The following is a 24,881-nucleotide window of genomic DNA, read 5'->3' as shown; positions in this document are numbered from 1 at the left end:
GATCATAGGGAAATACACCTGCCTGTCACCACAGACTGGACTCCCTAGGCTACTGTCTGCCAGTGTGAACACATTGGTATCTTTTATCTATGTCAGCATTTTTGAAATTGTACGTTGGCCTGCAGTTCAACATGTATGCTGGCAACCAAGCAACTTGACTTGGGCTTACAGATTTGTGAAAGACCATTCACTCTGACATTTTTTTCACCCTTGCAAAATCTCTCAAAATCTATAGCTGAAAAATATTGCCTGAAGCACTGCAAAGTAATTTTTATCTCATTGCATAGTCTCCCCCATCATTCAAAATTCTATGTATTAAGACAGAACAAGTTTCCTTTTGCAGAAAATGGCAATTGTTGGAAGCTGTCATAATTTACAAAAGATGATTAGGAAGATGTTCGTTTGTTCTATTTATCACTTTTTCATCCATTTTTATCAATACAGTTCCTCTCTGTGAGAAATAACTAGAATTATTTATACACAGACATATGAATGCACACTCTTTATGCTAAGCTCTAGAAGGGCTCCTCAACTAACCTGAAATAAATTCCCTTAGTCTTTGATGATGTGTTTCCAAGGCAGGCATCAACTTTTTCCTAGAAGAACTTACCAAGAAGAACTAGCAAATTCAGAACAAACACAAAAAAGAAGCAAAGGAAAGAGTCCAATACAGCTAATGTTGTGGTTGTGCACCTGTTGGGAAGTGCTTGAAAAGCTGTTTCCCTCTTTTAATCAAAAGACAGAAGTGTGTAGAAATGATGCTCCCCCCTTCACAATGACAGGCAGTTAAGAAGTGTTAACACCTGGCTTTGCTATAGGCTCTTACTAAATCAAAGTCAGAAAAACTCAGTCTACTGACATTTCCAGTAACTGGTGTGTCATTTAGGGCACAATATTTGCACTCTGTGGTTACATTCAGGAAATACTGTCCCTTTTGTGGCCCTCATTGAATATACGCAACTGGCTAAATGCTTTGGTCAGGCTAAACAGGCAGCTGTAGATTTCTCAAAAGATAAGAATCTTATAGTCATTACCACATTACTAGCTTAAAGGTGGAAATAACATTTCCAACATTAGCCAAAATAGATTATCTACAGTAATTTTATCACTAATGGACTTATCCTGCTCAGAAATTATTTCAGAAGTGCACCATGACACATATTTATTTAAAGGCAGGTTTTAGCTTTGATGCTTACATGCTGTTGTTTATGTCCATAAAATAAGCACATTTTGGACACTGCTGTTTATTAGAATACTCAGTGACTGAGATACCACTGACTAGCTAGGATAGCTAGGAGCTAATAATATTCTATCAGGAAAAACAGAAAATTAATGCTTTGTACATATAAGATTTATTTGTGTACGTAATATTTGCGCACACTTAAGAGCAAACAACAGCCAGCGATTGGCCACGTTCTTTGGAAGGAAAATATTAAAATCCATTCCCCGCTTAAATCTTTTTCCACCAGACCTTTGCATCATGAACTGCAGCCCTATTGCAACCATAGCAGCTGCATTTAAATCATCATCCCAGAAACTGACATAGTTTTAACGATAAGTATGAAAAAGTGCTTTTTTTCCTTCCCAGGGAAATAATGTGCTGTCAATGTTTGCAGTAAACACAGATTCTTCTTTAACCAGTGTTTTACTCTTTCAGAAGGAACAATAACGAATAAAAAATAAAATCAAGTGACATACTGTTCTGCTCTCACATCTGCCTCAACAACTAAGACCAAGGCAATGCAGGGATACGTTGCAAGCTCTTTGGCCTTTCTGAGAATTTAAGAACTGTTTGCCAAGCTGGATGACTGCAATCAAGCTTTTTTTTCTCCCTTTCTTCTTCTCTGCCCCTCTTCCTTCTCCTTTTCATCTTAAAAGAAAAAACTACAGACCAGTTGCAGTTTTTGCCTTAAGACCAGATGTATCACCCACAGGGAAGAGTCAGGTTGGCTCATATCATCTGCCCTCTCACACACATTGCAGGAAGTTTGTTGTTATTGTTCTGTTCTCTCCTCTGTCTTCTTTATTCTGCAATAGTTTCAACAGTATCCTATGAAAACCCTGCTTGATGAATTAAGATGTCCAGGATAAGATAGCAACACCTAGGATTTTTTTTACCCTATTTCAGCAACAAGCTCGAGACTTTTTTTTCTCTGAATGTGAGGCATATCATACCTGCCCTCTACTATGGAAAGCCAAGAGTCCTCATTAAATCTGGGGGGTTTTTGTAAGTCAGTGACTGGAAGCTTGAACTCAAGTTGCAGTTATAAGTCCTATTCTTCTACATGAAAGTAGCTTTAATGGTAAACACTAGCTGAAGAGAACAAAACTGCAAATCAGGGTGACATGGTTGACAGCATTTGACTAACAGCTACAAAGAAACACCAAATGACCAAAGCAACACAGTAGAAAGGATAAATGGCACATATTAATATTTACTAAGAATAAATGCTGAATATGCTTTTTCTGGAGCAGAAGTAATGCTGCAACTAGGACCTAACAAAAGCTGAGGCTTACATGAAAAATTCTGGGATCAGTTTGAACCAAAAACCTCCTATCAAACTGACTGCAACTGAAAAAATTCAAGTCTTGACTTCAAGACCTAAGGGAAGGAAAGAGCAAAGAGTTAGCAGAAGAAAGTTCAGTAATTTTTAAAGGGGTTTACATTCCAGGAAAGGTAGGTTTCAAATGCAGCACAGCCTAGTAAACTCCCTGACACTCTCTTGCACTCTCTTGCAAGAGAGCAACATTGCTGAACTCTGGAAAGGAGAAAAAGAACTGCTTTTTGTCAGCTGGGATCTGTTGAAGTTGCTTCCCAGGTAAACTATTGCTGTTGTTGCTACATTCCACTGAAATTAGCTATAGTGTAACAAAGTATGTCCCTTCTAGATGGTACAAAGAGAAATTTCATTCTCCTTTCTGCACAAAAACAGGTTAGCCCCAAGGCTTTGGTGTAATGCTTTTCTAGTCGCCTGTTTTAAAGGTGATATTAGCTATAAAATAGAGGCCAGTTCAGAGACCAGGAACCCTCTGATGCTAATGGAACCTGTCCCACACAACGCTTTCCATTTCGAAAGCCGAAATTCCCAAGGGAAAAAAAGGCAATTGAAACCTTGCTGCACAACATAAAGAAACGTTTGAAAAAATAACACTTATAAGGAGCAAAGGGGGTTATATCCTCTTTTTTCTAGTAATTATATTAGAATATAAAAATTCTGACTGGTTTGGTTTGTGTCAGGAAGAATCACAATGAAAAACAGAAAAGGAACTCCGCAGTGCTGTCAGTTCCTGCATTACATTACAATTCCTACGCTAGTTCACTCCTCCCTGCCCTACCTCACCTTTACCAGCAACTTCATGACAATCTCCTGGGTCTCTCCTTTAAAAAACATGTTTTATACTTCCTGGTTACACAAAGACTTGGGGTTAGAAGGAAGTGTACGCTAAAATCCCTCTGAAATCACAAGATATATGAAAACACCTCAATGATTATAAAAATAACGAGATTGGTCTCTCTTTTTCTCTTTGGTCTCATTTTTTTAATAGGAAAATTCCATGATTCAGAAGAAATTTAAGTCATGATCTCTGTATTTTTGAGATGAAAATTCCATCTCTGTTAGTTGAACTAGAAAAAAATCCTATGCAAAGAACTGCTGCACACAGGACTAGATCCAAGCTGGATCCAAAAATGGCCCATACAGAAAAATTAGATGAGAAAATTTATCTTCTTTTCTCTGAACCACTTCTGGCTACCAGGAAAGAGAGTGAAGAAAATTATTCTCTCCTCATCTAGAGCCAAACCATAAATATTTCAGTATTTGCTAGCTATATTTAAATATTGAAAAAATAAAAATCCAGCTCCCTTCATCCCACTCCTAAGTAGTTCTCTGCTAGAAAACACATGGTACATTATTAATATATTAGATATAAATAACAGGTTAGGTCCTTTCTTGGCCTGATAAGGCTTAGCAGAGTTATTTAATGACTGCAGGAAGCCACAGATAGAGAAGAAAAAGTATCATACACAGAAAACAGTGTGTGATGTTTTCTCCAAAGTTTTGCAGTTAAATTTACTATGTTAAATCCCCAAAGCTCCTTACAGGAGTCAACAAGATATGGCCCAATCAACCTACAAATGAAGCTTATTAAAAAGTAAATGTACAAAAAGGAAAAAGTATTAAAATTTCAAAAGTAACTTGATTATCAGGACCTGCTAGTCATGTGACAAAAGCTTTAATTAAGTATTTCCTTTCCTGAGACAGGCAGCAGTTTGGCTGACAACTATCTGAGGCTCATTTTCTAACCTAAGAGCAAGTTATTAGGATGCCACATATAAAAGGTGTCTCAACCATCCTATTAACTGATATTCACATGTAAACAGTGGTTTCCTCTGTTTGCCTCCTCACTCACTTAGCTTTCTAATTACAGTATTGCACCTTTTCCTAAAACGCAAGTACAGATACAGGGGAAAAAAAAATCATAAATGCAACTCAAATCCTCATTGAGGACTACAAATATATTTAATAATCAAGGCACAATCCACCACAGGCCCTATTAGCAAAACTGGAACTGTTTGGTCTACAGATAGCACTCTATTTGTCTAAGTCACTCAGACAGCACCTTTTTTTTAGAGGGGGGACACTGGTAAAGAAGCATCCTTTCCTTACACAGAAACCCAACAACCCTCATTGTACCTCCTCATGGCCCTGATATAACATGCTGCAGATACTCTGCAGATTATAATTATCTTACTATTTTGTATTTCAAGAATTATAAAGCAGTGTTCATGAAACACTGTGGAGACAAGTCTGTTCCACTATTTTTTTGAAAACCATGATGAATGTTTTCTTCTGGTCTCTGATAAGATGTCCAGCAAACAGGGTCTCCTTGTAGAGAAGATCTGAGAAATCACAGCAAGATCTCACCTCAGTTCATTTCAGATATATTACTACTAGCACCCCCTGTGTGTTACACAAATTCTGGCACTGATAAGTGCTTCCCAACAACAAGGACTGAACAGAAGTATTGGTTCAGACTGGGAAACCAATATAGAATTAATTTTTAACTTCTTCCCAGCACACTAAATCAAGGTGACGCATACAGCTGCAGTAAACAGCTAACACTTACTGCCCAGTCAAAAGGTTTGCACGTGCAACTTCTGTAATCATCTGGAGGAACACCACAAAGAGAACCTGCAGCAACCCCTCCCCCCCCGGATGTTGTGTGCTGTAAATCAGAAACTCAAGTTTATGCAGTCCTTTCACTTTCCTAGTCCTGTAAGTTACAGACAATCTCTTCAGGAGAAAATATTTATAGCAGTGATTTGCCTCTAGTCCTTTCAGGCACAATACCACTCCCATTAGTCAAATCCAATATCCAGGTAACCTTACACAACCTGCAAATCATAATTCCACCAACCTGAAGTATTGTAGCATCCAATATCCTGTGTTAGCTACAGAGCTTTAAAAAGTTTTATTTTTAAGAACAGTCATCTTCTTCTTTCTTTGTAAAGAAATGAGTATGTGTGAGAGCATTAAAAATGCAGTTTTCCATTATGTTTGCCACAGGCAATATTTCTCAATTTGTGCAAGTCAAAAGAAAAAATAGCCTATTAGTTGTTAGAAGAGCTGAGCCTTTCCCCTGTAGGTTTTCATGTGATTTACCATACAACACAAATGTATGCAAATTAGCCAGGTAAATGCAGAATTAGTTATTAATATTCTTCTCACAGTTTAGATTGAAAAAAGTTATAAATTTGCATAAATGGTACAACTGAAAAAGTCAACTAGAATTTAACGAATCAATAAAACACTCCTTTGTGTGCATACATGAAGTACGACCCATATTTAAGGACAACAAAGAGGTGTTCAAAATTATTAATCAAAAAAGAATCTATCTGAAAGGATTTACTAATAATTTTCTCCTTGTAAGTGTTAAAATAAAAAATAAAAAATAAAAAATAGATAAATATGATCATAAGATCCTACAAAAATCCCAGCTTTCACCTATACTTGAGTTTAATTTTAAGAGTCTCTGCATGTCTGGTCTTTCATTCCAACATACCAGAAAAAGTTTTGTTCTTTTGTTCTAAATACGACTCCATTCTGAGAAAATTAAAACACCGTATCCCCATGACTTGCTCATTCTTCAGATCTAGTAATTAAGCATACTTCCTCAGTAAATCATGACTAAACTTATTTGTACCTTTGTGATTCCCAAGTCTACCATCGTTCTGTATTTAGTCATCACCAAGATGAAATCACCCCAGAAAATTACTAAGTAATTTGAAGACTTAGAAATCTCAAACCAACAGACTGAGACAGAATCTCGTCTGGAAAACCATCTAATCTAGAACTGCCAACAACACCTGAAAACTAAGAAAATTTACCTAACAAGGGCAATAAATAAACAAACAAACAAACAGATGCAAGGTCACAACTATTACTGCCTATGTCTTAATCCAGGCAAAAGTACTATGGATATTAGTATTTCCAAATTAAGTTTTTAAATCTACAGTTAAAAGGGCACCTAATACAAATGCATATTTTCCTTTACTCCTGCATGCCCAACTACATCTGTATGAAGTAAAGGTAAAAAGGAAAATCATATTGCATTTCTGTACTCATCTCTGTATGTGTGTACATACATGCCTACACACATACACAGACTTATATTCTGCACTTCATGCAAAATAATTCGTGAAGCACACAGCAACGGACAAAAAGACTTGATAAAAGCTGCGTGCATAACAACAAACAGATTGTAAAATACTACTGCACTGGCTTTGCACTGTGTAAAAACGCTGCGTTATTATGGCTTATCTCACAAGTGACTATATTTCTCAGACTCCCTAAAAATAGCCTAGTAAATGGCAATGACTTGCCAGACAAATACTATTTTAGTGAGAGTTCTTGGAAGAAAGTAATACACAGTTACTGTTTCTGCATTAGAACTTAATGCTGAATTAACTGTCCCATTGCAACTGCTTGGCCAGGAAGAATGTAATTTTTCTTGCAGTTTCTAATCCATTGCAGCTTATATCTGTTTGAAGGCTGCATGGACTGAAAGTAAGTTTCATATCAAAGCCATACAAAACAAAATCAAATCCTGTATGATAAAAGACATAAACCACGGATATCCAGTTTAATTAAGCCATTTGTCCAGTATTTCCCCTTAGCAGGGTGTAGCCTTGTATCTCTCTCAGGAAGGTCCCTTATCTGCTCTAGAGGGTGATTTAATGACAAACCTTCCCTGTTCTTGGCCTGGCTGGTGTGGTGGAGTCAGACCTTTTTAGTGCCGAACGTCAAAGCATCCCAAAGCCCAGGTGTTCACAGTGCTATGCACCTCCACAGGTGAGCAGCAGCTGAGGGCTCATATGAAGCAGAAAGCATCACTTTGGATCCAGTCCAAGCGGTTTTTATAGTCAGACTATTATCATCTGTCTCCCAGGTTGCCAAGTCCAGCTGAGTTCAGTTCATTCACCTCAGTGCAGGGCAGCCTGTACCCTTCACACCTTCAGGAGAACAGCAAAGCAGACATTTCAGCTGCAGAAAAACCCAACCCTGCCTGAGCTCTTCCTCTGAACCAACTCCTGACCCAATACGAGAATCAAGCTCAGCTGTTCTTTGCATTTTTTTTTTTTCATAAAAGAAAGAACAGTTATATTTGCTGATGAACCAGGGCAAAGCTGTCATCTAACTGCAGCCTGAGCTTCCCAGAGAATCAGTCTTGCCTCTATGGTGTTTCTCCTCATTAAAAACCAAACAAAGCTCAGCTGGAAATAAATGAAAGACATATCCTACTTTGAATGGACTTTCAGTCGCATGTAAGCTCCTGTGAAATATAAGGAGGTATAGATGAAAAATAGATCATATAGTTCCTCACACATGAAATACTTGCAGGCCTTTCTCTCATATAAGAAGGTTTCTCTTTCACAAATACAAACTGTATTGCGTACCATAAAATAAGGGCTAACATTTCTGCACTAGAACAATATAAATGACTGATGTCATACTTTTCTATTGCAACAAACCAACTCTTATTAACTAGAATGAAATAAAAATCTCAGATCTCATTACTGTTTTCAGTGGCATTAACAAAACCAAATACAGTTATTGTACGACATTAAGACTGTATTAGAGTAAATTGCTAATAAAACAAGTTAATACTATCAAATAGAGCACTTAGAGAAAAATATATCCTCCTCATGCTTTTCATAAGCACTTTTGTACTTTGATTTTCCCTTGGTATCACTAGAAATAAAATGTTTTTCTTCAAGCAGGCTATCCATTTTGCTAATTTCCATCTCTAAGAACTAGACGTAAGTAAATCCTTTGAAAAGACATTATAGTCTTGTTAGTAATTGACCTTCTCTTTTTGATCTTTAAAGCAATATGTTCACCCACATGGAATTTGTGGGTATTGTATCATGTTACTAAACCTCATATACTTTAATGGACTTCGTATTATCCGTGTCTAGCTTTACCACTACTGACACCACAATTGAAGCATAGAGAAGCATTCCATTCCACTCCATCTTCATGGGCTTGCCACTATCTGTAAAATATTTAGAAACGTTTCTAGCTTCCTATACTATGCTTGTAAATTCTGTCAGTTTATAAAAATACAGAAGTAATTATAAATGTATTGTTCTAGGAGTGTGACACATACATAGACATGAAAAGTTACGTCTGCTGACTCACTTCAGCAAAGCAACAAAATATCATGTTTATGTCTTGTGAAGGAGGGAGAAGATGCAAAGGCAGGAAGAGATCTTCAAGGAGCTGCCTTAGGATTAGGGGAATTTAGAGAAAAGCACAGACTGCACGTTGTATTTTGTTGTTATTTAAAATGAAGGCAAACAGTGAGAATAATGCAAGTTTGAACGTGTTTGAGTGCACATGCATGCCCAAAAGGTTGTCCTACTTAGAGATAATACCATTGCTCAAAAGATTTCTGAAGGGCTTTTTCTCTTGGCAAAGTTCTAATAGCACCTTGGCACAGCCTTTACAAAAAATGCCTTTATGCGCGCAGTCAGCTCTTACACAGATATATCCAAGCTTGTGCAGGATGGAAAACGGATATGAAATAGAAAAGGTAAAGTTTGTAAAACACACAATAGTCCACTGTAACTCAAGCTCTGATTCTGACAAGTAAAGATCTCAGGGTAGAGACCTTCTGTTTCATTACACCTACTAAGACAGGGGTCCCAGGCCATAACTGAGTAGAGTACAAACAGAGTAACAGATGCCAGCACTATGTTAATAGCAGTACATCTTTATCAGGTGAATTCCCAGTTTGCTCAAGTCCTGCAGAGGGACTATTGAACCTTCGATCACTGCACCATATGAGCCAGAAATTTTTCTCCAGTCCCTAGAAGGATTTCCTTAATCCTTCAATTTGTCACTTTTACCATGAAAAATTCTGGAACACATCAAGTTGAATTTTTCTCTTTAACCAAAATTTGGCCAGTGTATCAGGCAATAGCAGTTTTACTTAAACTTCTAGATCCATGCTTCTTTCTTTCACTTGTGTTGCTTGTGTTCAGTGCCACAGGTCACACTTGTGCTTTGAAATCTGTATTTCAAAAAAGCCAGCCTATTTGAGAATAGTCACAGCCCCATCAAGGAGAACTGCTGCCTTGTCAGGAATTTGGCATGTCTCACCTATGCCAGAAGAGGACTGTAGACTGCCATAACTGTGACTGTGGGAAAGTCTAAAACACCCATGGGATATCTAACCTTTCCTTTTACTCTGCCACAAATTATTTCCTTCTGCTTTTTTTTTTTTTTTGTTTAATATATACCACAGGATGTTTAGCCCTATTTCCAGTGATCATTCCCAGATGAACCCAAAATTACATATATATGTGTACACTTTTCCATAACTGGCATCCAAATGCCCTGGTGGTTTGGAAACCATTTCTTAAAAGCAGTCAATACTGCATCAGATTGTTGAAACACACAGGTACCTCTTGAGCTTTTCTCTTCCTGAATGCTGTAACAATTGTTCTCTCAGAACTGAAGCATTTCTCCACCTCTCTTACAGAAAAGTCCCTGTTTCACACTAACAATCTTCCCAAGCAGATTGGGAAATCCTAATCTCTATTTTCCACCTGCTACTTTTTGATCTAAGAAAGCACCTCCCCACTGCAAGCTTCCTCCTTTATTCTTTACATGTTAACCAGTTAAGGAACTCATGTAATCAAGTTGTGAGCAGTGCCTAATGGTGCTTCCCACGTGTATCTAAGATCATGCATATGGAAAACAATATGGGATAATGCAAAACCACTTAGTTGAATCCTCCTTGCTGATGCCTATTTCACTTCAAAACAGATGGACAAAAACTCTGACAAATTAACTTCTCTCAACCACACAGTATTCATCACCTCTCAGTTGAAGTGTCTCTAACCTAATGTGGTGTCTCCACTCCTCAGTGGGTGGACACCTCAAGCCTGGTCAACCTAGAGCAACCCTGTCAGTGAAGCACACAATCCCTAACTCACATTCGGTAATCATGAAGATCTATTTACATTTGTGTTCCTGGCTAGTCCATATCAATGCACATCTGCCCTGGACATAGTTCCGGTAGCTCTGCAGAGCCACGCAACAGTGTACATCACATGCCTCTTTCCTCTCATGTTTAAAAGATGGTTAAGTATACTGAGTTTCTCCAAAGAAGCCTGGATATGCTGTCACTTATGTTAGTTAGTTCACTTGAAATGCATGTATTTCTTCCTCAAGTTACTGCAGCAAAACATGGACATCTCAGAAAACCTCCCCACTGAACAAAAACACATAGTCTGAGATCAAATCTCTCACGTTGGGGTGGGGGTGTGTGCATCAGATCTGCAAATATGTGTGTACTGTTTTATCTGAAGTCTTAAGCAACAAGGGCAGTGGATGCTTTCATACACATCTATGAATTATACGATATGGTATTGTTGGCTGGAAGGCCAAAAAAAACCTGAGAATGCCTGCATAGTCATCCATGCAGTACCAGCTAAGGCAGGCTACGCATGCCGGCTGCTTGCCTGTCCCGCTCTCACAGCTCAGGCTGTGCCTCAGGCACCAACTGTCCTGCTGCACGGAGACACATGGGGTCCAGTACACCCCAGCAGGACTTCCAGCCAGGGCAACAGTAAAACTGGGTCTGTCTCATGGCCTTTTTCAGAGACTGCATAGTGAGAACCAATGACACAGAATGAATCTTCTCATTCTGTGTTCCTAGTTAATTTTTAAGATCTCTGTAAACTTCCAGTTCACCTTTTAGGGGTCACTGAATAATTTGTTCTTTAGTCAAGTAGGAGTGCTTGTGGTACACTCTGCATTTTTCTGTTCTCCCCCTGTGAAATATCCTGCAGAGACAAGAATATATTTTTCTTGGATCAAGCTGGATTTTCTTTCCTTTTTTTTTTTGAGAGCCCACGAGGTGTGTAATCAAAGCTGGCACTAGAGCACCCTAATTATGAAACCCAGCAAGGAACTTTCACACACATTTTGTGGACTTCAGATTTCTCGTTCACAGAGTCTTCTACTGAGAAAGTAGAGATCATGAGAAAAGTTCAGGAGACAGAACCCAGACTGGCAGTAAATCATTTTTCACTTCTGCCTTTAATACCAAGATCAAATAAAGAAAAATTGACCCTGTATTTGTAACATGTCATTCCATTTTTGTTTGGCAAACATCCTGAACTCCTAAGGATTCACTCAGGAGTTCTGACTGACACAGGGGGAGTGGGGGGGTGGGAGGGAGGAGATCAAGGTTTATGTTTTTGTTTTATTCAGAAAAAAACACGCATCTTGAAATAGACTTGCAGAAAAATAGAAGGTCTGAAGCACTCTCAGTGCTACCTGCTTTCTGCTGAGCTGAAGTGACCATTTTCAGATCCTTTCAATCTGTGGTGAAAGGATCATTACCATGCTACTCCAGGGAAGTCAGTCCTCCTGCAAGTGAGCTCCTTTGTTATGAATATGGAACAGATGGAACCAAATCTATCTGCTCCATAGGAACAAAATCACTTACAACCTTGCTCTCTCTATTAAAGACTCTACTTAGCTCCTTTATAGCACTGGCTTTCTGTACACCGCTGTGAGGTTTTGACTTTATAGAAAAAGGCACTTCATAAAAGCAATAGTTCTTACTCTTAAACCAAAAGCGGCCTAAGAACCGCAGAAGATGAATGCAGAGTTTAACCCGCATGGCTCCTTGGAGATATGCAAATATTCAATTACTATTTTTTTTAAGCTAGAGAAAGGATTTTTTCTGAGGAAGAAAAATAGCCGTATGATGCAAAGACTGTGCATTAATGGCAGTGAAGTACATAGATGACAATATGCTACTCACTCTAATAAAGGTTGAATCTAACTATGTTATTGGCAAGAAGGAACATGGATTTTATTTGTACATGTAAGTGTGGATCAAGATGACACTTCTGCAAAGAAAACTGTACCAGTCTTTCAAAAATTGACTTTTTTGGTAGGAGACAAAACCCCTTGAAATTAGGTCCCCACCATGAATACAAGAAAGACTTAATGCATCAATTTATCTCCAAACATTGCATATTGTAGGGCCTATTTCCCAAGACTTTAACAGAAACTGCATCAATATTACACCAATTAACTCTGCAAGCTGAAAATATGCATAAGCTGTAGCTGAAACCAGTAGATTTACTTACTGACTCTGCTCACTCGCAGCAGAGTTAGGCAGGTACATGTAGGTTATCTGTCACTTCTCTTACTGTCATAACAATAACAAATGTTCATTCCTGCAACACATGCACACATATATACAGATATGGTTTATAACAACTTCTCACAAAACCCCATACAACAGAAGTCAGCGTCCTCCTTTACTCACTGTTTAATATGTTAATACATTTACCGTCTGGCTGCTTTTTCAGAAGTAATTGAAAAAAGGATTTCTGTGGCAGGATGCTTTGATTCTGACTAAATCAAGTCTTCAGGCAAATCTCCCCCTGCCAGCGAAGGCACAGCTTGCCTGAAGTCATAACCTTTGTTGGAGGAAGAGAACTGGCCTTGAAACAGATCATGAAGCAGATGTTTTATGCCAAATCAGAGTCTAGGGATACAAAGGCTACTGCAAATAAAACTCTTCTCCTGTCTGTTCTATCATTTCAATTCCCTGCAGTGTGAAATGCAAACTTGCCAACAAATGGCCGGCGTGCTATGCAGCACAGCAGGGAGAACAAGTGCCACAGATACAACAAGGGCTGGAAAACTCCTTCATTAGGTCTGCTTTTCAGCCCAAGCCTCAGCAGTGACATGTGGGAGCCACCTCCAAAGGAAGGTGATGGCATTTGTAAAGACAAGTTTCCATCAGCTCCAATTATATAAATTGTGTGCACTTGCTTGGAGGAGGAAGGAGGTTCATATGGCTGTATCCACTGATCACGGTCATTAGTGTCTTACAGCAAAGGTGGGGTTTTTAATGATTTTTCCTATTTTTTTTTCCACTTGAGACATGAATGCTGATAATATACCCACCTACAGGCTCACAAAAAAAAAATCCCATCAGCTTAATGCCAGGGCTGTGCTACACAACTTACAACAAAAGCCCTACATGAAATGCCGTTGTTGAGTAGTGGAGCACCTTCATACCAGGAGAGGGGATGAGCCCTGCTCCCACCACCTCTGAGAAGCATGGCGAGACTCTGGTGACACTCGACCAAAAGGCCAAGACAGCCCAGTGCTCCAACTTCCTCTGTTATTGGTCTTCATTTAGATGTTTCCATCTGACTAAAGCATTACCTGTCTAGAGACTCACGCTTGCTCTTGAGATACAGCTGTTTAAAACACTAGTTCTAGTAAAAGAAACCTTGTACTTTCAAGTCAATTTCCATCCACATCAACACTACAATCACTCTTTTATGTGTTTCTAAGCTAACAGTTTCACTTTGTGTTAAAAGGAAGGAACAGCTAACAATACTAGACTATCTTAGCCCTTGGTTATGGGAGAGCAGAAATGGGGCTTAAGCTGGTAAGACTATTGTATTTGCACTTAAAAAAACCAAACCAAACTAAACAAAAAAAAAACAGTAAAATACAAACATACCATTCAAAAGAACCTAATGACAAACTGTCAAGATGTTTACAATCCGCAACAGATATCACATTTTCAGAAGAATTCAGTGCTTCATGTGCAAAGCATTTTAGAAATCTGGCCAACTATTTGGATACCTAAGTGACAGCTAAGTACTTCTAAAATTATGGCTCTAATTGGGAATACTAAGCACTTCTGACATATGGCCTGTAATATGCAATCTATTTATTTTACCTACTTTTGGACTGGGATCAAGGAAGAATAGGATTGAAGACGTATATGTGCAATTTACATAGAATAAATTAAATATATTGTATCTACCCTAGGTTTAGGTAGGATGTTGGGTTATATTTCTTTTTTGAAAATTTGTGTGTCAGGTACATTTCAGATTAGTCCCCTAAAGCCTAGATAAAGATCCCACTTAAATGTAGGTGCACTGAAGTCAATGTCACAGTCAAGTCAAAAACACGGATGGTCAAGTCAAAAAATACCAGGATGATCAAGTAACCTGTGGGCACAGTTGTCAGAATTTTTTTTTTCAGAAGTCCAGTTGAAGTTAATTGAATAAATAATTTTTAGCATTCAATGTACATACACAATTTCTATTTATTTTCCAAATCTGATGTAAAACCATCAGTGAGAAACTTATGTCTGTAATGAAAAAATACTGTTTCTTCACAAAACTGCACATAAAAAGAACCTTAGTGCTACTTTTAGTCTTTTTTCCCCCTGCCAGTCACAGAAAGCTTCAGGGTCTTCTTTAGTCAGCCTAAAATAGAATTGCTGAAGAGCAATTTCATGGGACTTTCCGTTGCTGTTTTATTTGTCTGGCTTTCAGTGCTGGCTTCTTTGTAGACTGTACATGTGCTTATAATTTCACCTCATATTTATAAGGGTGGAGTGCAGATTTACATGTACATATTAGCACACAGAATACCATATGCTGTTCACAAGCACTCTGTGGAACAGCATACCATACATCCTGTGAAATCCCAGCTGTACTCACACAAGTACCAAAAGTGTAATTTTGATTTCCATTTCTAAAGCACCATGTTCCTCATCCTCATAGCCCGTACAGTTTCAGAAATTTTCTCTTCCTTCTCCGCCTAAAAACTAGATGTGGCACCAGGTTGTCCAAGAGATTTATTTTTGGTTTAAGACTATTTTTCACTCAAAATATTCTCTAGTTCACTAAGATGAAAAAATCCTAGGCAGAAATATCTCTTCTCAACTAGGTTAGCATATTAAGAAATATTCTCCCTAGATAGTCCTTTATAAGGGCTTTTCCCAAGCTAACTCTTAATGTATATCTTTTAGACCTGTGTAAAATCTAGAACATATTATTGGATTTTCAAATTATCCCATAATTTGGCTAGACGCAATGCTATTATTTCTGATGAGAATAAGCAGCTGGTGTGGCCAAGCAGGGAGCAGCTCAAGGGTCTGAGAGTGCACAGTGCCCTCAAAAGTGCCCACAGTGCCAGGCAACTGCAAAGCTACTGGAAAAGGCAGTTTCTCCCTCAATTAAGAAGGCAGTAATAGCATGGTATGACATACAGTTTCAAGAACTCAAGTCAATACGAACATTTATATTCTGCATCCCAAGGATTTGGGTGGCAAACCTTCTGAAAAGTGGACATATTTCCTTACAGAACCTGGAGCACATTTGTGTAGCATGGCTCCTTCTGCTATTTTCTTCAACAGGGGAGATCTCAGTGGGAATGTTTCTTCTCTAATGCACATCCATTACCACATTAGTTACCAGGAGGAAAGGAAGGGGAACTAAGCACAGCAGGGAACTAAAGTTAAAGAGATTATAGTCGCACCTCTACCCTGAGAAGTATCACAAGCAGCCCTCTATCTAGGGCTGAATTTATCTTTAACCCCATTTTCATTTTGCAAAGTGTAAGTGATGTATAGTGATAATGCTATGGTTACACCCCATGGAGGACAAGAAAGAACAACTGGTCAGCTCAGCCCATAGGGCAGAATGATAACCTAGTGAATACAGTACAAGGCCTAAGAGTCACTTCACTGGCATTTTGTATGACAAACATCTAATCTTTCAGTGGAGTTAAAATTATGTATATTTTTAGTTCAACAAAATTAGCAATTCTATAATCACAGTATCTAAAGCCTTTGACAAAAAGGATTATTTTTAATCAAAGATTTAACCAATATGTGACTTTTTAATACAACTATTTTTATATATATAAATGCACATATAAGAGCATACAATCCATACACATGTAGCTGCTAAATAAATACATGACAAATAAAAGGAAAAAGGTTAGTCAGTAAAGAAGAAAACATTGTTATAAATATTTTGTAATTTTTGAAAGAACAGTACCTTTAAGTCAATGCTTGGCCTTAGGAGGAAAAAAAAAAAAAGTAGTAGATCCTTCACCAAATAGATTAACTGCAAGCTTCATACATGCTTATATTAAGCCATGGATATGATCAAGTTCTCAGACCGCACTGAATTAATCACCTGCCCCATACTAATTTTAGGGAAAGTGGGGCCACATTAACTCCATGTGACTGGAGCTCCAAAACCTCTGTGAAACAGAATCACCCCTGCAGGAATCTCTTAAGTTTGATGCTGAACAGAAGCTTTCCTTATTACACTTTGAGTATTAACCATTGTAAGTTTCTCAGGGGAATAACACTACATCTACTGATTTTATCATGCCCTTTTCTGGTGATATATTTCACTGAAAATAATTGGAACCTAATGATGCTTCAGAGGAGTCTCTATGCGAGAGAAAGAAATAATAGGAAGAAATGTTATATTTGAGACTATACGTTCTTTTCACAAGGTCCTTAGACACCCAATGGGAACTGTCAGAGCCACCAATCAATTAATTTTCTAATCTCTCTGTAATGAGTTTTTTTTCTCCTTCAACCCTTATTTGTCTCCTTTGTAGCAAACAGCTGACTTTTCACTTGTGTTTTGATTTCCTTCATTTTATACTAACCTAAAATGCAAAAGTGGAAGAAAAAAGGTAGCTAGCCGTAACAGAACAAAATATAGCAGGTCTATTTTTTAATTCCTTGGAACATGATAAGCTGAGAAAGTAGTATGCTAGGAAATTGATTTTGTCTGTCCAAAACATGTGAAAGTGTGAAGGTCATGTTGGCAGTCTGCCCTGCATTGCTGTTCAACCCTGCAATATTCATTGCGACCTCTTTCTTATCATTCCACTCATTTCTTCACACCCTGTACCAAGTTCATAGACCACTCCTACAGTGTTCCACAGAACTACTTGCAGATGCACAGAATATGAAGTGGTCACCTGTACTATTTTTTTCTGGAGATCTAAAAAGGGCACATGAACCCATCTTGAAGGAAGAAAAAAAAAAAAAAAAAGCACGATGTGGGCAAAGAAAGAAGAAAACATGAAAACAAAATGAACCAAAATGTCCTAAAGCAGTGGTTAGACAGACATCTCACTTCTCGTTCTGGAAATTTGGAGTTGCCAAAAAATTAAGAAACATGGGTCTGGTTTGTTTTTTTAATCTCATTCTGCATTGTTGATTAACCTATTTCTTCTCTTAAAATGAATTACACCATCTTGTGTCTCCACTGTATAATTTTATCAAGGAGGCGACAAATCATGCTGGCAGTGACGGTCTGTGCTGAAGTGGAATGTATAGTAAAATACAGTTTTCCTCAAATGAATTGCTGAAACCGTTAATCTTTATCTAAATGCCCATAATAACTATTTTGTTCTCTGTGGCAGTTGGGAGAAAAAAATGTCTTCCAGAAAGCATTTTGGCAGCCAATCTGCTTGTTAATAAAACCTGGAGAAACATTTGTGATTAATATAAATTACTAATTCCACTTTTAATGCCTAAACGTGACAGTGACTAATTTACCCAGTTTCGCTTGAGCTGCCACTGAGTATTTCAAGTGGGACCAGGAACAAAAAATGCTGTTACACTGGTGTACGTTTCTAAGCAAAGCTACCACAGGTGCAGTGCTACAGATGAGGAACCCTATCTCTGGCAATAATTTCTAACCATACTGGCTGATAGCTCTGTGCAGGCCTGGGGGAAAGGGTCAGCAGTGAAAGCTACCTAACACTCTCCTATTATAACTTGGAAGTGGCACATTTTGTACAGACGTGGGAGCTGGTTACAAGAAACAGTGAGGCTGGAGGTGGCTGTTACTTCTGCTACCTAGCTGGCAGCCTTTTTAGTGCTACAAAGGGAGACAGCTAAACCCCCAGTTTAAGTTTGAAACTAAGTACTGCAGCAAAGCATGTGGGCTGGAATGTGGGCGCTTCACAGCACACCACCAAACAGCTGTCAAGGAGATGCTTCATTCCTCAAAAGCAGTTTTGTGATCACACAGATTACTCCAGTGAGACCCAGGGAAGAGATACAGCCCTATCAATGGTGAAAAATAAATAATATCTGTATTTCAAGCCTTCAGGCAACTGGTTTGACAACTAATGTCTTTGTCTTGTTATAGACATACTTTAAAAGTATTCTTACGCATGATTATTGACTTGAAACTCCAGTAGCATTATAATTTGCCTGTTTTTATTCAACTGTTAATAGAATAATTTTAAACATCTTCTGAAACATAAGAAAATTTGAGAAAATAAATTGCTAAACAGTAACCTACCCATGTCAGTTGCTTACATCTGAACTACAGAACACTGTCATCATCCTCCCTGGAACATACCTTTACTTCTGAACAAACATGCTTAGCTTCTGCATCTCTCTCTGAGAAAGAAACACATTTTCTACCTTGCTGATGTACCTATGGAGTTTTGACCATGCCGTTCCTCTCTTCTGTTTACAGAATGGTGTTTACAGAAAGGAACTTAGGAAGTCAGATCCCACTTCCATGAAGCACCAATGGGAACTGCACACATAAATCCATTCCTCTGGGGAAAAACAAGTTCATGACTTTTCTGCTCATCACAAGCCAGAAGCAGAGAGGTGTTAATACTAAGGCTTCTTCAACAGGAGAGGCTGGATTCTTTTACAGTCCCCAGGATGCTGCAGAAAGGCACACTATCTTTTTCAGCCTAAGGCTACTTTATTTCTGCTCAAGATTTCTCAGGCACAAATACATTCACATGTGTACATACAGCAAGCCTTGCTGCAGCTACAGATCCTGACTTCAGTCCCAATACAGGGCTAGGGCTCTGTGCTGTAGGATAGTGCGTTCTTCAATGCTTCACAGCTGAACGTGAACTTAGGGAGAAGTAGTACACATGCAGTTTTTAATGATATAGGTATCAAGATACAGGAAGATGATCCATTATGACTAAAAGCAGATGTGTCAAAAACCCATAAGAAGAAATCCAGGCTCATATCTTCACCTACAACTCTTAAAACACAACGTACGTTAAGCCGTTCCCATGTATTTTTCCCTGAATACATTTGGAATGCCACTATGACTGAATTGTCAGGGCTCTTTAAATTGATTAATATACTGCCATTCTGATTATCCTTCAAATAATTAAGATCATTTCAACCCCAAAAGATCAGCAACAGCAATGTTATTCCCCATATACATCATAAGGAGCCTGGTTACTTTTGTGCATAGAGGTATGGCACGAGTGAGATTCTGATACACCTTCAAGCCATTCTTAATTCCCTAAAGCAGTGCTGTATCTAGCTAGCTATACCACTTGATACTTTAAATATTAAATATCCATGATGTAAAAGTGAAGCCTGGGAGATTTTTGAGGCAGTAAAAATCTCATTTGGCCAATAATATAGATCTGAGGATGACCTATGCTTTCCTGAGGCAAAGTGGAAACATTTGGAAGTCTGAAAAGATTTTTCTGTAATTTTTCAGAATAAAGCACTTCTACGCATTTCTGAATACTCTGTGAAAAATCTTATTCTGTGTGACTTATATTGACTTGTCAAGAATCTTGAAGTTGAATGTTGAATACTACCTTATGAAACAGGATCATCAGCCAATTGCTCAGCACGTGGAAGCATTTTTTCATTGAGGGAATTTGATTTTGGTCTATTGGTTGCAGGGATCCATATATACTCAGTTTGTATCATGACACATAGACAGTATCAGCAGAGGAAGAGCTGACTTGGTGAGTTAGTCTGAGAAACACGGAGGCTAACATGCTGATGACATGGAGACAATGAAGTATAACACTGTTATTCCAAATGTCACTGCTACGTTACTTCCATTTCTGTTGGCATCTGCTCCATGTTACAAAATGCATACTTCCAATACAACAGTTCATTAAACAGGTTTCAGATCGCTCAGAAATCAAATTAGAACACTGTTACAGAGTTATAAGTCCTCAGATAATTATTAATAATACCCTCCACTTCTATGAGTTCTTTCATCCAAGGAATCTACATGCTTCACCCTATTAATCTCATAACATCCCAGTGAAGTACCACTGCAAAGAGTCTCACCCACCACTGAAGTGCAGCCACCTCTGAGATGTTAAGTTGTAGCTGTTGAACATCAAAACTGATTTAAAGAAGGAATGATGAATGGTCCTTCAGGATTTAAAGGGCTGTGTGCAATTCATTCAACTGTACTTTCAGCAGAACACTGGAATTTAAATACTTCTAATAAAGTTACAATGGGATTTTTACAAGAATCATGAATGTTAAAAATTACAGTAATCCATAGCCACCAGTATGGAACATTTAGTCACCATCTCCCCTAGAGCAGGTGAGTCACATATGGTCTTATCAAGTTCCTAATGCTCCTCAGAGGTCCTTTATCCAAGATCTAATCGATCTTTTTAATTTTTGTGATTTGATTATCACATAACAACATTCAATATATGCTTTATTTTCCTACAAAATGAACTGGCCTTCATTGAGCATGTTAGATGAGAAAGAAAAAAGAAAAAAGATAGAGGAAAGAAAACCCTGTCCCTCATTCTTCCTGTCTGTGGGCACTCCCTCATTCTTCTAACATCCAAAATCAGTACTTCAGTAGAAAGCAACACAAGTCACTGGTCTGCCTAAAGGGGTGAAGACCTTATACAATACGCTCATGAGACAGCTTTCAAAGTTTCAGATATATAGTATATCCTCCCTTTTATATTTCTGCTATTATCAGGATCTTAATGGCACTTGAATTTTTGAAGCACATGAATCCAAATCATCTTCTTTCAACTTGTTATCTGAAAGACATTAATTCCCTTTGAAAAACTCAAACAATAGAGACCAGCACTTCCGCGGGTTCTCTCTTCATTTTCTTATATGGATTTCTCCCGAGTCCCAAATTATGCAACAGCTTTTAACGCTCCCTTTGAGGATTCTAAGAACACTACCAACGTCAAAATCTATTAGACACTGGTGATTGTTCCTGCTTTCTTTTTAGCAGGACCAACACTTAATTCTTCTGATGCTTTCTAAGAGAAACCAGTCCTTTAATCTACACACTAGGCTAAACATGAATTCTCTTTTAAAGGTCACCTTCCTTGTCTGTCTAATGTTATCACACAAAAATATTTTTTAAAGTACACATTTATCAAACCCTTTCAATTGCTTTGATTTCATTCAGAACATCTTGAGTGACTCTGGTAAACCAGCTATCAAAGAGGGATTCATAGAAGAGTGGCATGTCTGAGCCCACTGCTGTCAAAGCAGCATCAGTATTTACGCTGATCAGATCTTGATTGAAAGGTTAATGGGGGACCTGGCAATAAACAATGTTTCCCCAATAGAAAAGTGCAATTAACACACTAAAAATATTTGTAATTCTCTCAGCATCCTTTAATAACGTTCTTTAGTTAACCTTCATTTTTTAGCTTTTGGTGTGAACCAGGATGCCCTGAGAGAGAGTAGCAAAAGGCATCTTCTGACCTTGTATCTTCAAAAAACAACAAGAAAACACAAACACCAGCAGTACCTGCATTAACTAATACCTGTCGAATTGAAGACAGACAGCCTTTTTTCACTTGCTGAAAGACAAATCCAGTCTGCACTGTCAAAGCAAAAGATACACTACTTACGTCAACTATTTCCATGAGCAGAAACAATTTTTAACAAAAGTTTAGCCTACAGAGTAAACACAGTGACTCTACTGCCCCCAGTATAAGCTGAGTATGGCATGACAAATCTTACCATCAGTCTATTCTCCTCAGTTTTCTAGAGCTTTCACAGCTCTCGAAAGTCCAAACTTTGCCCCAAGCCAAATCTTTGACTTTAAGTCCCAGTACTGGCAGATTCAAGGGAGGAAAATATCAAAACCAGGTCTTTCACAGCATACAGGTTATTGATATGAGGGAAAACCCCTACCCAAATAAGGGTTTCACTGAAAGACCTTCTCATATGATTGCAGACTGGGTTCAGTGGTGAAAGCAAAATAATTTATTTTCATGTACAGATAGTCTTATTTTGTCCTACAGAAAAAGGTACCATGGGTTTTGGTCAAGTTGCTAAATAGAGATTTAGCCAAGGACTTTGTGAGACAAGTAGCATAAGAAGTGTACAAAATGACCAACTACCTGAACAAGCAGATACACGAGATACACAATGGGATACTGCAAGAGATGTCCCATCTTTATCACAACTGCAGACAGAAGAATAGAACCTAGAAATACAAGTATTGCCATCAAAATTTAAACTAATTTCTTCCCCACAACTGTAAGTATGTTCTGAAGAAGAATTGCTATTAGGTGTATTGGTGAATATCAAGGAGCAATTGTCCTTTACATAAAGGCAACTTTAAAATCAGGCTGACAGTGCATTTACATTTACATTGGTAAATGCATAGATAAAATGTCCACTGTGCTTTCTTTGAATTTCCAAGGTGGTATAATTTGCCACTTATGCCAAGGTCAGTTTGCAGGTTAAGAGATTTGTCTTTACCAGTATGACTGCTTACAGAGAAACCATATATTCTAAGTGTAAGATTAAAGAAAAATAAAAAGTACTTCTAGAGTATTACTAGTTAAATATTACTGTGCTACTCCAGATAGGGTACAATAACAAAAGTAACAGCTGACTTCCTCAAAAAAAAGTAAGTAACCTAACCATGAGCCAAATTGTCTGCAGTAATGCTTAATTGATTCTAATATTCTCCAGGATGCAACTGAGTAGCCACACTGGTTTCTTTACACTATCTCCTATTCCAGGAGGAATTTCCTCAAATAAGTCAGACTCAAAACCTCAGAAATACTATACTTACGCCCTCAGACAGCACCTCCTACCAGCAGACCTACAGTCAGCCATATAAACTGCTGTGCTGACACCACCAATTTGTTCTAAAAAAGTGGGATTTCCAGGTCAATAACAGAATGAAAAAAAGAGAGAGGTGCAGTTTTTGGGGGGACTCACAATTACCTTTTCTGATAGGCCAAGACTATGGTTCACAGTCTTTCTGTTTTGTGCTCCCATTACATAAAAATAAACCTCTGGCAAACATGTGAAGATCCTTAAATCAAATAATCATCTTACAGTGAGTTGTGCCTGTTCATGCAAAACATTTGATATCCACTAATATTAAGCTGGTGCTTGAGCAAGAGCAATGAGTTTGCAGCTGTTTAATACCTTTCTTTGAGCACATAAAAGATACCAAGTAACTGTTAACAAACTACAGTGTAAAGATTCCTCTGTAGTTTTCTCCCATGTAATATCACTGGCTATTCAACCTTGCCTCTACGAAGTCCCTCTTCTTAATTCTTGCTATACCAAAACCAATCCTAAAAGAATAATAACAAAACTGGCAATTTGGGAAGATATTCCAGGTTCTTAGTCAGGGGAAGCTTCTGTGAGGTCTGTGTTTATTACCATAAAAGGTGGACAGTGCCTTTCCTCTGTTAATTGCTGATTTGTATAGGGATATGTACAGTTCCTCCCTGTGAGTTAGACTTCTAAACTCTGTCAATAATTCTTCATTAATAACCAAAAATCCTTATCACCACCACCACCAAGCAGTGGTGTTTTCATGTCCTCCCCCATCTCCAGAAGTTCAGTGGCTAGGCCACCTGGAGAAAAAACTTCAGTACAAGTTCTACTGCAAGCATCTCAGGTGGAAAGGAGGGAACAAGAATGAGGCAACTCGATGATATCAATTTTAAAATATGCTTACAGCTTTGAGACAAAAAGCCAGTAACACTCCCGAAAAATTAACCTGGTCATGAAACATGGAATTGCACAGGACAGAGAAACGGCTAGAGGATTGTAGAGACTAAAGAAAAATAATAGCACAGACACACACTCAACTCTTAAACACACACTCACAAAACATGGCATGAGAAGAGAATAAATTCACCTTAACTGTCATCAGAGACTGTTACTGATTCAACAAGAGTTCAGCTAAAGACCTTACTAATAAGATAAGCTAACAATGAAATTAATAGGCAAAAGTAAGACAAAAAGAAGAAAATAACTTTTTTCTACTACTGTTTTTTCCTTAAGATCTTTTGAACCAGAGAAGCATCCAGAGGTGTGCAGATGGTTGCAGGGAGATGGTCCAACTACTTGGCAGCTGTTAAAGAAAAATGATAGCAGAATTAAAACAGTTCCACAGTTTCTGGAACATGGTGAGGACAACTTCCAGTCACAGAGATGGAACAAGCTAACAGAAGAGAGACAATTTTATATTTCAAATTATGAACATCACAAGTTTTCCTATAGAAGCAGCAGCTAAGACCATCAGGGTGGAATGTCATTTGAATAAAAGCATTCAGGAAATAAGAATCAGAAATTTCAGGAAAAGAAGGAATTAGTGTAGAGAAACAAGGATGATGGGGAACTAAGGCAAACATTAAGAAAATCAAGGGAATAGGTAATAGCAGGTTCCCTGGGAACATATTCTATGAGGAAAAGGAGTACAGGAGAGCTGGATGTTATTAAAA

General features: G+C 38.1%; 1 protein-coding gene across 2 annotated transcripts in view; it reads right to left on the bottom strand.

The window, feature by feature from the left end:
- Positions 1-24,881, bottom strand: part of EFNA5 (ephrin A5) — a 214,450-nt gene that overhangs the window by 10,634 nt on the left and 178,935 nt on the right. The window lies entirely within an intron of this gene.

This window comes from Phalacrocorax aristotelis, chromosome Z (assembly GCF_949628215.1).
Source record: "Phalacrocorax aristotelis chromosome Z, bGulAri2.1, whole genome shotgun sequence".
In the NCBI taxonomy this organism is placed as follows: domain Eukaryota; kingdom Metazoa; phylum Chordata; class Aves; order Suliformes; family Phalacrocoracidae; genus Phalacrocorax; species Phalacrocorax aristotelis.
This window is presented reverse-complemented; position numbering and strand designations above follow the sequence as displayed.